The 8,456-nt window shown below is 45.9% G+C and overlaps 1 pseudogene; it reads right to left on the bottom strand.

Annotated features, from left to right (window-relative positions):
• Positions 1–7,169: 7,169 nt before the first annotated feature.
• Positions 7,170–7,315, bottom strand: LOC125996837 (uncharacterized; annotated as a pseudogene).
• Between the last annotated feature and the right edge of the window lie 1,141 nt (positions 7,316–8,456).

Genomic DNA, 8,456 nt, shown 5'->3' with positions numbered 1-8,456 from the left:
AAGAGAGAATCATCTAACTCAAAATGTGCTGAGATAAAGATTACTACTATAGATTGTAAATTTTCTGAGAGCAGCAACAATATCCTGAAAATAACTGTGTTTTCAAAAGAAAAGAGAGATATGGAGAGAGAACAACTGAGAGAGAAAGAGAGTGTGTGAAGTAAAATGCCTGCCCTTGAGGCTGGCAGGTAAGGTGAGTGGAAGCGAAGAGATCATCAGGGAGGTTGAGAGAGAAATTGTTGACATTGGTGGCAGGAAATGAACATTGGTGAAGCTTGTTTTTTTGTTTTGTTTTGGTTTGGTTTGGTTTTCTGGGTCACATCCAGCAGCACTTAGGGGCTACTCCTGGTTCTACACTCAGAAATCACTCCTGGCAGGCTCGGGGGACCATATGGGATGCCGGGATTCAAACCACGTCCTTCTGCATGCAAGGCAAACACCTTACCTCCATGCTATCTCTCCAGCCCCTGGTGAAGGTTGTTATACATTGTTTGACTGTAACTCAATCATGAACAACTTTATTTGTGAGAAAAAAATACCTGTGTTATGAGCAACCTTGTAACCATGGTGGTTAAATTAAAAAAAAAAACTGTTTTAATAACTATTGGGAGTGGGACTATGTTAGTTTTTGTGTCATACCTGACTTGCTCAGGGCTTACTCCTGTGTCTGTGCTCAGGAGTTACTGCTGGTTATGCTCAGGGAGACACATGGGTACCAGGATTGAGCCTGGGTTGACTATATGCAAGGCAACCTAATAATTGCACTATCTCTCCAGTTCTTTCTTTGATAATTCTTGTTTTTATTTTATTTTTTTGAGTCATACCCGGCAATGCTCAGGGGTTCCTCCTGGCTCTTCACTCAGAAATTGCTCTAGGCAGGCTCGGGGGACCATATGGGATGCCGGGATTCGAACCACCGTGCTTTTGCATGCAAGGCAAATGCCTTACCTCCATGCTATCTCTCAGGCCCCGATAATTCGTGTTTTTCTAGGTTCCACAGGGCATAGAAGTCACAGGGGGTCATGAGGTATTAGGTATCAATCACAGGCACATGGACTACTACTTCAGCCCTCATTTTGACCCTCAACAGCTATATTTCATGGTCATTTAAGAACCTCCCAAAATCACCCCTAAAAGTCTAATCACAAGATCAGGAAAATGACTCAGTGGTCATCAGAGGCCCATAACTTGATATATGCCAATATGACTCAAGTACAAAGCCTGGCATCATATGAGCACCCTCACCCTTTTAAGAGCCAACAGGTGTGTAATAGCCTTAGAGGTCCCTGAATGCTTTGGGTGTGGCTTTGGTGGTTCCAGAATTGTCAGTCCTAGCATGTAAACTTATGACCCAGCTGTCCAAATATCACTAGGCATGCCTCCTGGGTTCCCTGAAAACTGTTTAAGAAACAACACAGCCCCCCCCAAAAAGTCCAATTACATTAGTTTGGTATGTGACCTGAATAGCAATCCTTTTTTCTTCTTGAGCTTCCCACTTCAGATGTAACCAGCATAATTAGTCTGGTGTATTGTGTTTTTATTCTAGCTCTAGTGTGTATATTTATATATCAGTTTTCTTTTTTTTTTTTTTTTTTTTTTTTTTTTTTTTTTATAATTTTTTATTATGAATTATGAGAACAAAAGATGCAAAGAAAGAGGATAAGGTAAAGTTACAGTGGAAGGACAATCACCCATAACATAATTATCAGAAGAAGTCCCCTTGCTGATATCTTAACTTTGAATTTTCACCAAAGAAAGTTAAGATAAATAAAACAGAATCCATGTGCAATTACTTTTTCCCTCAAGTCCCCAGATTGTAGCACATTATAATATTTCTTAACAGCACACAAGGCAATCTAAAGCCATCAAACTTACGTAACTCCTTAAACATTAGAGGCATAGTATTTTTTACATTTCCATGTACATGCATATTAGCTTAAGTTAACCTCAAATTTTAAGTGGGTGTGTTTTAAGGATTAGAGTCAAAGGAGCACAGTAAAAACGGTGTTAGAGTGGCAATTGTTGTTTGCATAGGCCCTCCAAAATATGAGAGGCATGGAAAGGAATAGCCTTGGCCTAAATACAAAGAGATCCTACCCCTGAAGTTTCCTGGCATAAGACCAGCTCTAGGCCTCAGGAAAGTTATCGTTCGCTCCAAGACATTGTCCGTAGCGCCAACACACTTATCACACAGTCTCTGTTGTTGGTCTCATGTTTCTGTATTAAAGATTCTGGAATCTGCATGTCCTACATTGAAGTCATGATGTGGAGTGCCTTTTCGTTTCACCTCACCATGAAAGGGGAATGCAGGAAGCCCTGTCCTGTAAGCAGGTTGTTGTTGTTAAGTCTTCTCAGTGTTAAGGGAAGTCTCTTTTGAGCAGGACGATGTCTGAGCAGTGGTAGGGTCTTCCGTGGTAGAGGATTGCTTCCAGGTGATGTTATAGACAAACCTCACCATAAAGGGGCAATACAGCAAGCCCTGTCCAGTAAACAGGTCATTGTTCTTGTTGTCTTCTCAGTGTTAAGGGATGTCTCTTTTGAGTAGATCGATGTCAGAGCAGCTGTAGGGTCGTCCCTGGTACAGGAATGCCTCCAGGTGATGTTATATACAACCTTGGATGTTTTGTAAATGTCTTCTGTAGATCAAGGGGTAAATGGAGAATGCCCATTCTTCTGAGGCCTGTGCCAGGTCTTTATGTCAATGTTCAGGGTGTAAGGTCTCATTGCACTACAAGATTTGTGAGTTCCCATTTCTATTAGATAAGAACTTATTGGTATGTATAGTATTTTCCTATGTTAGTGTGCCTACGCAAACAAGATATAAAGCCACGTGGTGCTATCAGATATATGGGGGAATAAGAACATTTCCAACAAGACCCATGACTTGGTTCAAACATAAGTATTAAACTGAGGGATTCTTTCACACCAAATTCCATATTGAGCAGTTCATAAAGAGAAGATAAAAAACATGGGGGGGGGATCATCACTGTATAAGAAAGTATTTAGCAAAAGTTATAGCCGTCAAAGAAAACACCCATAAAATGTTGAAAAGATATGTGTCCTTTTTATGCCTTTTAAAATAGTTGGGTGGGTGTTAACTCTAGGGCACCACTTTGGTCTGTGAATTAGGACTCAACAGTACTTAAGTTAGAAAGGGTAAAAAAGGAGTAATGATGATAGGAGTTAAAGAAGTTAAAGAGAAATATGAACTTATGAAGGGGTATGCAAAAGGGCAGAGTACAAAATGGACATTCTGCATACATAAAAACATAATTCAATGATAGTGAGTACTATTAATGTTTCTTGTGAGAGTACTATTAATGTTTCTTGTAAGCGCGGGGGCGATAGCCCCCGCGCGATTTTGAAAATATAGACTGGACAGAGATTACCAGTGCCAGCCAAGCCTCCTCCTGCTAGACTCCCGGCTCCCAGGAAGGAGAGATCCTTCAAGAAGCTGGGAGAACAGAAGTTCAGAGCCCCACCCAGACCCTCCCTAAGGAGCCGCATGGATAGTGGGGGAAGGCCTAGGGTACCTTCAAACTCCACCAAGGGACCCAACTCACCGGCTTGCCCAGGGGTATGGCCCGGGGAAGCCCTGGAGATCTGGAGCAAGGCGGCAGAGGGGTGCTGGGGTTACCCAAATCCCGCTCCCCCCCCTAGGCCTGGCCAAGCAGGCCTCCGGCATGGCGTGGGCCTGCCAAGCCTCCTCCTGCTAGACTCCCGGCTCCCAGGAAGGAGAGATCCTTCAAGAAGCTGGGAGAACAGAAGTTCAGAGCCCCACCCAGACCCTCCCTAAGGAGCCGCATGGATAGTGGGGGAAGGCCTAGGGTACCTTCAAACTCCACCAAGGGACCCAACTCACCGGCTTGCCCAGGGGTATGGCCCGGGGAAGCCCTGGAGATCTGGAGCAAGGCGGCAGAGGGGTGCTGGGGTTACCCAAATCCCGCTCCCCCCCCTAGGCCTGGCCAAGCAGGCCTCCGGCATGGCGTGGGCCTGCCAAGCCTCCTCCTGCTAGACTCCCGGCTCCCAGGAAGGAGAGATCCTTCAAGAAGCTGGGAGAACAGAAGTTCAGAGCCCCACCCAGACCCTCCCTAAGGAGCCGCATGGATAGTGGGGGAAGGCCTAGGGTACATTCAAACTCCACCAAGGGACCCAACTCACCGGCTTTCCCAGGGGTATGGCCCGGGGAAGCCCTGGAGATCTGGAGCAAGGCGGCAGAGGGGTGCTGGGGTTACCCAAATCCCGCTCCCCCCCCTAGGCCTGGCCAAGCAGGCCTCCGGCATGGCGTGGGCCTGCCAAGCCTCCTCCTGCTAGACTCCCGGCTCCCAGGAAGGAGAGATCCTTCAAGAAGCTGGGAGAACAGAAGTTCAGAGCCCCACCCAGACCCTCCCTAAGGAGCCGCATGGATAGTGGGGGAAGGCCTAGGGTACCTTCAAACTCCACCAAGGGACCCAACTCACCGGCTTGCCCAGGGGTGTGGCCCGGGGAAGCCCTGGAGATCTGGAGCAAGGCGGCAGAGGGGTGCTGGGGTTACCCAAATCCCGCACCCCCCCCTAGGCCTGGCCAAGCAGGCCTCCGGCATGGCGTGGGCCTGCCAAGCCTCCTCCTGCTAGACTCCCGGCTCCCAGGAAGGAGAGATCCTTCAAGAAGCTGGGAGAACAGAAGTTCAGAGCCCCACCCAGACCCTCCCTAAGGAGCCGCATGGATAGTGGGGGAAGGCCTAGGGTACCTTCAAACTCCACCAAGGGACCCAACTCACCGGCTTGCCCAGGGGTGTGGCCCGGGGAAGCCCTGGAGATCTGGAGCAAGGCGGCAGAGGGGTGCTGGGGTTACCCAAATCCCGCTCCCCCCCCCTAGGCCTGGCCAAGCAGGCCTCCGGCATGGCGTGGGCCTGCCAAGCCTCCTCCTGCTAGACTCCCGGCTCCCAGGAAGGAGAGATCCTTCAAGAAGCTGGGAGAACAGAAGTTCAGAGCCCCACCCAGACCCTCCCTAAGGAGCCGCATGGATAGTGGGGGAAGGCCTAGGGTACCTTCAAACTCCACCAAGGGACCCAACTCACCGGCTTGCCCAGGGGTATGGCCCGGGGAAGCCCTGGAGATCTGGAGCAAGGCGGCAGAGGGGTGCTGGGGTTACCCAAATCCCGCTCCCCCCCCCTAGGCCTGGCCAAGCAGGCCTCCGGCATGGCGTGGGCCTGCCAAGCCTCCTCCTGCTAGACTCCCGGCTCCCAGGAAGGAGAGATCCTTCAAGAAGCTGGGAGAGAACAGAAGTTCAGAGCCCCACCCAGACCCTCCCTAAGGAGCCGCATGGATAGTGGGGGAAGGCCTAGGGTACCTTCAAACTCCACCAAGGGACCCAACTCACCGGCTTGCCCAGGGGTATGGCCCGGGGAAGCCCTGGAGATCTGGAGCAAGGCGGCAGAGGGGTGCTGGGGTTACCCAAATCCCGCTCCCCCCCCCTAGGCCTGGCCAAGCAGGCCTCCGGCATGGCGTGGGCCTGCCAAGCCTCCTCCTGCTAGACTCCCGGCTCCCAGGAAGGAGAGATCCTTCAAGAAGCTGGGAGAACAGAAGTTCAGAGCCCCACCCAGACCCTCCCTAAGGAGCCACATGGATAGTGGGGGAAGGCCTAGGGTACCTTCAAACTCCACCAAGGGACCCAACTCACCGGCTTGCCCAGGGGTATGGCCCGGGGAAGCCCTGGAGATCTGGAGCAAGGCGGCAGAGGGGTGCTGGGGTTACCCAAATCCCGCTCCCCCCCCTAGGCCTGGCCAAGCAGGCCTCCGGCATGGCGTGGGCCTGCCAAGCCTCCTCCTGCTAGACTTATATATCAGTTTTCATTAAAAAATATAATGTTACAGATGGTTTCACTTATATACAGATACTAAAGACACATAGGGATTAGATAACACCCAAGGAAGATAACACTGAGGTACAATCAGGTTGCTGGATGGGAAGTGGGAAGGAAAGGGGTCTTGGATTAATAGTAAAATAATCCCAGCATACTAGTGGCAGACAGGATATATATAATAGATATATATATTATATTATATATAAGTGAATATTAATATACAATATTGTATAATTTATTTAATTTAACATTTAATTTGATATTTAATATTGTATAATTTACTATATTATACAATATATTATATAATAGTATATTACTATATATTACATAATATGTTGATATTATATGAATATATTATATATTTATATATATAAAAGCCAGTGGTAATGGGTTTGGGCACTTTGGTTGTGAAAGTGCAGTAACTTTGTACATCAAAACCCACAAATCTTAATACTATTATAAGCATGTTACCTAAACTTCATGTCCTTTTTACAGGAATGTTTGTCTATAAAAGTGTTATCATGGTGTAATTTTTTCTTATAGTCCTGAAATTTTTTCTTATTTGTTTGCAAGGTTTTTATATGCCAAATTAGCCTATCATTCTTTTGATGACTTGTGTCATAATTCATATTATGTGCCTTAGCTTATTTGACAACAAGGATATTTCTAATTCATAGCTTTTAAATAATAAATAACCTATAAATTCTCCTTTGTATACTCAAGTGATTGCTTCTGATTGGCAAATGCATTTTTACTTTTATGAAGAAATCGCCAAATTAGTTTCAAAAAAGGTGATATGACCCTTCCAGCTGGGTCCTGAAAGCCTCCAAGGCCTACTTTCACATCCCTCTCTATTCTTACTCCTCCCTTCCTCCAGGTGAGGTTAATTTTCCAGTGATACTCCTGGAATTTTTTTGGAACTGGATGTAGATTGCCTTTCATTTCAGTTGGGATATCTGGCAATCTCCACTCTCAACCTCCATCATCTCAGCAGCCCACCACCATGTCTTCTGAACTCTACTCATCATTCCTCACACTGCTCACAGTTCTACTTCCTGTCACTGGGTAAAAACAATCATCTGAGTCCCTGAAGAAAAGGAAGGCAAATGTGTTGAATAAACACAAGTTAAAGAAATTGTAGCTATGAGCTTCCCAGGGTTGAAGAATGCAGGCACCAAGATACAAGAATCCTGGAGAATCCCAGTGAAAGTATCATGAGGTCTGAGAATGACTCAATGGCAGAGTGAACGCCTTTCACAGGTGAAGCTCTAGGTTTCATTCCTGGCCCTGCAAAAATATGACATGTTGATTTCTTTTTTTTTTTTTAGGGGAGCGCGCAAACGCAGTCCCCCACTACCACAAATTATGCAGTCGAGTTTCCCACATTTGGAACATCCGGAGTGCAATGGATAAGCCTCACACTGGGAAAACCACCTTCGTGATCATGGTATCTCCCCTGCCAGGTAAGTATTGACATATTGATTTCTATTTAATTACTATTTCTCCACAACTTTACTACCCTTGATATTATTAGTAACTTAAAAAAACTGATAGAAAAAGCTGCATCTCAGACTTACTTTCATTAGTCTATTTTTATTGACTATTTCTCTCAAGACAATTTCCTACTCAGATCTTTTGCCCACAACATGTTTTCTTCTAATCAATTGCTTCCCTTTTTACTGAACATTGTTGGTGACTGTAAAGTTTTAGATTTAGGGGTCAAAGTGGCAGAACACCTGTCTTGCAAACATGAGGCCAGGAGTGGATGCTTAGGACCATTTCTCATGCACCATGCATGATCTCACCAACGTCAATGCTTAGGATTCTCAATACCACCACAAAATGTGTGATCTCCAGTGTACTGCAACCATGTGTGTAAATATTACAGCCAATGCACTTGACACTCCCCTGCAGAGTCATCACAGCAACAATAAAAAAAGAGGGATGGGGCCAGAGAGAGAGCATGGAGAGAGGGCATATGCCTTGCATGCAGGACAGTAGCTCAAATCCTGGCATCCCATGTGGTCCCCCGAGCCTGCCAGGAGCGATTTCTGAGCATAGAGCCAGGAGTAACCCCTGATAGCTGTCAGGTGTGACCCTCCAAAACAAAGAGGGGAGATGAGACAAAGGAAGTTTTAAATTTTGATGTGGTTAGAGTATACTGTCTTTCCTTTACAGTAATCACAGTTTAAAATTCCTTTTCTGTACAGTCATAAATGCATGCTTTTTTTTTTGTCTTACTGATTTGGTCTGAAATAAGACCTGGGCTCCAGCATTTTTAAAGTTCTTGTGATGAGAAAAAATGTTCTAAAATTGAAGCTTGACACTGTTGGCACAATTTTGCAAATTTACTGCAAATCATTGTATTGCATACAATGAGCAAATACAATTCAATGAGCAAAATTTATGGTACATAAATGAAAACTCAGCCAAGCTGCTTTTACAGGAAAAAAATTAAAGAAAAGCTCAGCAGGCCTTCTTCTACTTGCTGATGAATAAGAACTACTGTTCTGAAGTGTTTTTCTCATGCTTTGTTTCTAGTAACCTTATAGCAAATATTAACTGTGCAAATTGGAATGTAACTGGATGGAGTGTAACTGGATTAAGTTTGC

This window comes from Suncus etruscus, chromosome 18 (assembly GCF_024139225.1).
Source record: "Suncus etruscus isolate mSunEtr1 chromosome 18, mSunEtr1.pri.cur, whole genome shotgun sequence".
In the NCBI taxonomy this organism is placed as follows: Eukaryota; Metazoa; Chordata; class Mammalia; order Eulipotyphla; family Soricidae; genus Suncus; species Suncus etruscus.
This window is presented reverse-complemented; position numbering and strand designations above follow the sequence as displayed.